The sequence below is a fragment of the Pseudopipra pipra genome, chromosome 1 (genome assembly GCF_036250125.1).
Source record: "Pseudopipra pipra isolate bDixPip1 chromosome 1, bDixPip1.hap1, whole genome shotgun sequence".
NCBI lineage: Eukaryota > Metazoa > Chordata > Aves > Passeriformes > Pipridae > Pseudopipra > Pseudopipra pipra.
In genome coordinates this window covers 83,183,915-83,190,985 of record NC_087549.1, presented here as the reverse complement: position 1 = coordinate 83,190,985, position 7,071 = coordinate 83,183,915, and positions in this window count along the sequence as shown.

The window sequence follows — 7,071 nt, the reverse complement described above, 5'->3', positions numbered from 1 at the left end:
AAGAAAGTTAAATTAGATCAGCTTGGTGCAATAAAGACTGTGTCTGAATAGCAAATTCCTGACCTCTACATGAAAGCAGGTGGCTTTGTAAACCAGCTTCATAAATGCAGTAGAGAATAGTCATATGGGGGTCTAAATATTTTATAAGTTTACTATACAAGGTTTACACTGGAAATCTTGACTACACTGACACAATCAGCATAAGCCAATTGTTTCTTTTGGAAGTCTCTGTGCAACAGCATAAGGAGAGAGAAGAAAGTTTGCCAGTGCCTTCAACTCCCATTGAACAGAAGGTAACTTTATTAAAAAGAATGTCACAAAGCACATGCCTTCAGACCTGAATTTCAGTTCTTAGGAGAAGATGTAAGAAGCAACTGGGATGGGCAGTCCAGAAAAACAAACAAACAAACAAACAAAACCCCAACCCAACCCCAAAAGGTCAATAAATAACCTGCAATACACAAAGGGGCAGTGGCTGAAGGAGTCAGATACTTGCTTTTGCTGTTAGGCAAGAGGACATTAGAGTCTTCACTAAGAAGATCAAGCTCCTTTGCAGGTTGATGAGGAGCTTTAGGTACCTAAAAATCCCATCTATTATTTCTACACCAGCAAAGGTTCAGAGGAGAGAATGCTGATAAACAGTCATTATAACCTCCCAGTCCCAAAAACTGTCAAGCCTTTGAAAGGTCCTGTCTACTGAATTGTGTAAGCTACCAAAGAGTAATTTTCAACAGAAATTTCAAATTAATGAAGTAAATAATTAAGATTTGTAATGAAGTAAATCAGTTAAGAATCTTTTCTTGAAACATTCTCTCTGCCAGAGGCACAATAAAAGGTTTGGGTTAAGTCATTACAGCAGCTGTGTATAACATGAAGACTTTCTCTACATAACAGAAAGAAAAAATAAAATTCTTCACCTATCCAGGTATGTGAGTTACAAAGAAGACTTTCACTTTACCTCTGAAAACAGAGGGAAAACTTTGTGCAGTTGTTACTCTTAGCCTGAATATGCAAATTGGCTAAAGCAGAGTAGTGTCATATGCAAAATGCACTAGCATTTAATTAGTTTTAAATAAACTCATTCAAGTGGAAAAACAAGGATGGTGGGTACAAATCAGGAATGTGTTGCACACCTCAACTTCAAAAATCTAAGTATGGAGAGCCACATGCACACATCTAGACAACATCAGCAGAAAATCCAGCCATAAGGAGGCATAAATCTGTAAAAGGCAGGTTAATTAGACATGTGGGAATGATGAATAGCAGATCACACACGATTACTGGATGAGGGAAAAAAAGGACCAAAGTGTTCAACTGGAAAAAGACCAAATGGAAGTGAAAATAGTTTAAATGCTAAAAGAATGAAGAGCAAATACAAAGTCATAGTCTATGGGTAAAGAAGGGGGAAAAAGGCAGAGGAGTTCTTCAGCTACAGTCATGGGAAGAGATCAGAAAAGTTTCTTCATGCCAGAATTCTCCAAGACAAAACATATCAGCTGAACTGTCCAAAAGAAGAGCATGCACCAATAAAGAATGCTATGTAAGTGAACATTGATAGCAGAGGGTAAAACATATTTTGATCTTGATAGGGAATAAGAAAATGTAAAGGGATAATAATAGGAAAAAATATGTCTAGGATGAGAATAAAATGAGACAAACTTAATTGTAAAGTAAAAGGAAAGCAAAATGACAATATAGTCAGTGACAAATTAACTAAAGTAGAAACAAAGAGTTAGGAATGTGATTAATCATAATGACAAGTCCTAAGATATCTTCAAAGAGAAGTCAGGTGATTAAATAGAAGCAACTTAGGGAATGTATAGCAATAAGTTGGGTATATTTAACCAGGATAAGCAAAGAAAAGGACATAAAATATGCACGTTTCCACAGTTTACAAAGCTTCCACAGAATAAAGGAAAAAAAATAATTCCTTGGCTATGAATCTACCAAGAAGTTGTTCAACCAGATCACCATTAACAAACTACATAAGTAAGGTTTCCCTCCAGTGTGGAAGAAGAACAGGAAATCCATTCCAACTTTCTTTAACATTTCTCTTTTGCAGTCAAGTAAAGAGGTGATAATTGCACCCCTGTGAAATATCAAGGAGAAAAAAAAATGAGTGATTTTTTTTTAAGGCAAACATCACCTCAAACAAAATATAATGTCCTGCTTTATTGATTTATTTATTGTTATTTAAATCCGCATCATATTATGATTAGTCACAGAAAATGATTCTACAGCATACCTTGCAGAAAAGTCTTCTCAAGCAATGTAAGTTATTGTTCATTGATACACCTTTCTGATCACATAAATCAGATTAGGATTTGGGATTGCATTTTTTGTTGTTTTATTTGGGGTTTTCCTTTTTTTTTTTCCTTTCCCTTCCCTGTACTTTTTCTTCCAGAATCTGGTGCTTCAATTACTGTCGTCAATTGAATGACCAGGTCATCAGCAATTTATCACAGTACTAATGACTGTTTCCTAATCTGCCTCAAGTAGCTGCTAATATTCTTCTGTATTCCTGCTCTAAAATAGTTGCACAATTTCTGTGCGAGCTCTTCACATGCAGTACACTTCTTTTTCCTTTACACACCCACAATATTGCCTTCTCATGCTTGCCAACATAAATCTTCCTGAGCCTAACTCCGGGCAGATTTTCCTCAAGTTTCCTCTTGCACGTTAATTCTATTTTTTAAAAGTCAATTCTAAATAGGCTTTGTGCTACACCTAAAGCAAACATTGATGCCAGCATTTGACCTCACAAACCTGGTTAAGTGACATAAATACCTTCTCCCCATAGCATACCAACCATGTGATAGACAAACTGATTTATAGCAAACAATTCTAACCCACTCCCCTTTTTTTTTTTTAAGTAAAAAATTTGTTCCCCACTCCTTGTGGTTTTTCTTAATCATTGTGTAAAGTTCATGCCTCTATTTTTCATCACCTTATCATCTTCCAGTAGGAAGAGATAATCTATGCTTACTAAAGAAGTGAGATTATGAAATTGTAACCCTACTTTTGGTTCCCAGATAGTTCATCAGTTTAGCTTTTACTCTGCAAAAAATGGTCAAATGTATGCTATTTTACAACATCACTGAACTGACAACTGAGTACTTCTCTCTCAGGGGCTGAAAATTTTAAAGCTGTTTTTAATTTCCACTGTGGAACTCCAAAACAGTTAGAGAAGGTAAAAAATATTTTTAAGCACAATTAAGACAAACTTTGTAATCTTTATTATTGAAGAGTACTTTGAGGAGTGCAGAACAAGACAAACAGTGAATCCAGCAAGAAGGAAGTACTGCCACATTGCCAAAGACATGAAAAATGGGAATAGCAAGTCTAAAACAAGAAGGTATGCATCGATAGTGAACACAACAAAATTTAAAAAAGAGTGATGGAGAGAGAGCTGAGACAGTTCAAACTCAGAAAACAAAGCAAAGTGAAGAGAGTCCTAATTATTGACCATTATTGCTATAGCATATCCTACTGTCCAATTGAACAAAGCCATTAACTGATCTAAGATGATGGAGGTAAAAAAAAAAGACAGAAATTTCATATGTAACTTGTGACTTTTTTTCAGTCTTATCAGGGAAAAAGGGAAATGATATTCTCTTAATCCAGAGAAGCAGTAGAGCTTCAGGACAAACCAACTCCATAGTTACTAAAAAAATAAAAAGTTTAACCTATAAGTATCCCAATACATTTAAGATTTTAGAATATTTGTAACAATAATTTAATAAGAGATGGAGCAACTAACCATTCTGGTCAATTTGGAATTGTCAGAAAGTTTATTTAACAGATTGATTTCAAAATGACATTTCAGGAAGTAGAGAGAATTGGTTCAAAATGCTTTTACTGGTGCAGAATCCGGGATATAGATCAGATTCAGCACTGAAGAAGGTGATTAAATGTTTGACTCTGCTATCTAGGATATTATCTGTGTTGAACGTATCAAGAAAACTGTGCCTGGGATCAGCAGTCATTCAAAGAAGGTCTTTATTTTCTCCATCTCTTTGCTAATACACTCTTCCAGTTTTTTCCACAGTATAATCTGCTTTATTTCAAGGTTTATTATGCATTTTATTTGTAGTAGTTGAATTAAGAAAACAAACTAAAAAGCACAAAACCCCAAACCCCCTCAGTATTACAGTGAAATGGAACACTTAAATAAGGTTGTCTGACAGTCATTTTTAAGAGATAGTTACATGTAAACAATTTTATTACTTGAAGTAATTTATTATTCATTATGGTGCTGTATCACCTGATCCATGTGAAATGCAATATAGAAGCCAGAATAGCAATAATTATTATTTAATACTAATTTTCATTACTTCAGTATACTTTAAATATTATTTTGTGTAGTATTATATTACTTATAATAATATGATAATATTATGTTAATAGAGCAAAATATATTTTTATATATAATAAATTATTAGAGTGAATATTATATTATCATAGCATCAAAAATCATAGAATCAACCAGCTTGGAAAAGACCTTTGAGATCCTCAAGTCCAACCCTTGATCCAACACTGCTGTGGTTACTAGTCCATGGCACTAAGTGCCACATCCAGTCTTATCTTAAAAACCTCCAGGGACGGCCACATTCTTATGTAAAATATAATGTTATTTTATTACAGTGAAAAATTTTGTGTGCAAGTATACGCATATACTCAACAGTTAGAGGCAACAGAGATTTTGCTGTCTGCACACAAGGTAACATATTCTGTTAAAACTTCGAAGTGCCATTATGTTAAGCAAAATGTATTATGATGCAGAGATTAAAATGCATTTTCCACGGATCCACATTTCCAATTAAATTTATGGTCAGCAGGCACATAACGATATTATTCACAAAATTGTAACAGATATGATGATAGCACCCAACTACATCTGTGCTGTAAAAAGTATAACAATAGTGCACTATCACTGGTTCTAATTACCTCCTATCCTTTAGAGAGTGGCAGGTGGCCAATGAAATGTGGATATAAAATCAGAATACAATCAGATGAACGGAGATGAAGCCATTATTGGCTTTTAGTTATGTAAATTAAGAATTTTACTCAACAAGTTATTTAGTCATCCTGATGAGTGGAAACATTCATTTGGAAGACTAATTATACAGTACTTACAATGATTAGAACACCCAATTGTACTTTACACTCTTTGCAATGGAAACATCTTGAATTATATTAAGTTAGCGGTGAGAATGAATTTTGTTTATTTCTTCTACAGAAAGTCTCCAAAGAAAACCTAATACAGACAAAAGCAATTGGCCCAGTGACAAACCTGTAGGAAATCCTTTCTCCTCTAAATTGATTCTCTTTTGCTCTGCTTCTCAGACCTGCTTCGAGTCAATATCTTGCACGCAGATGTACTCAACTACAAGAAACAGTCTTTCAGGCAAAGCACAAACGGAGGGCCTGTTCACTTGCAGTCTCCTGAGATGGCACAGTACATCTGAAAGGTTTGCTGATATCCTACCAGGCTTCCTCAGCTCCTAGGCTAAGCAAATAGTAGACCCATTTCCTCCACAAATATTTGACTGAAGTATAAAATAAACCGTGACTTGTACTGCACCTGTGACCATATCACATCTACTTCATACAAATGTAGTTATTATTTCCTACCACCCTTACCCACTAAAAGGACAGTTTTCACTTGTGATGCCTTAAAGTCCATCTGGTTATTTGATTTTTCTAATTTTTATAAGTTTTATAAGTAGTTAGATAGCAGAAGTAGATTTAGAAGCAGCAGCATTTCATTCCTTTACCCTTAACACAGAAACTCTCTAACCCTTTTACCCCATTCTATGCTCCCCATATCAATTCTACCCCCTGAATTCCAGTAGAAATGTTTAGTCTCTCTTTAAGATAGGCCTGTTTTGTTTGGACAATGCTTGTATCTTGGCCTAAACTGCAGAGTACAGTCAAACTCTGGGTAACTATGTGCCCCCTGTACCCTGAAGAAGATGAAGATTGATGAAGAGAGGGTCCCGAAAAGACCCCCGCCTCAATTCCCCAGGGGCAGGGTGGGGGTGGATCAGGGCAAAAGCTGCAGGGTGGGAAAACCTCGGATTGGACAAGCAGTATTATAAATTGTAACATCTGTACAAAGGGACTTGCACGCATCTTGTAATCTTATGCCCAGGCACAAATTAAAACCCTTTCCTTATCTCACCTTCAAAACTAATTTGCCTCAGACTTTTTCTCCTTGAATTTTCTTTTAGGCATCACTTGGGTTTTGCCAAAGAGGAAAAAGCCTCTATTATGCAAATTTCCTAAAAGGCTGTATTACTTACCTACATGAGCCACTTAAAATAGAATAACAGACTTTCATGATTTATTTAATGTATTAGTATGTCATAAACTGTGACTTACACGGGCATTCAATCTACAAGCGATCCATACAACAAGAAAAATTCACTGAGATATTTTGCATGACAAAACCCTACAAGTATTGTGCTAATTCATGTTCATTCCAAAGTGGAAGGAATTAAGTTTCTGACAAAGCTGCCTCTAACGTTGATCATTGTGGGAGATGAGAGAGATAGGGGACTGCAGATAAGGAAAACAAGGGAACAAGCAGAAGGTTTTATCCTCCAAAAACATAATGGAGTCTATTAAAGTTCACTGTGCAAGTTTTCATTGATTTTTGCAAACAAAGTGCTGGAAGACCATTGGTTATAGCATTAAAAAAAAAAATCATAATGAAGACAATTTGTTACTATTCATTGCCTTTGCTACTGCAAGTACAATTATCTCTTTTGCAATCCCACTGACAAACACAAACCTCGAAAAGGAAACATTAATTTCATCTTTAGAATTATTATATATCATCATATTATGTTACTGTGCAATAATAAACATGACTGCAGTGACTAAATTTTCCTATTTACCTTATTAGTCTTTGTCTTATCAGAATTGTTTGAATCATAGAAATTTAGAATATCCTTAGTTGAAAGGGAACTGCAAGGATCATTGAATCCAACTCCTGACTCTGTGCAGGAAAATCCCAAAAATCAACACTTCAATTCTAAGTTTCTTTTTTTTCTTTTTTAATTTTGC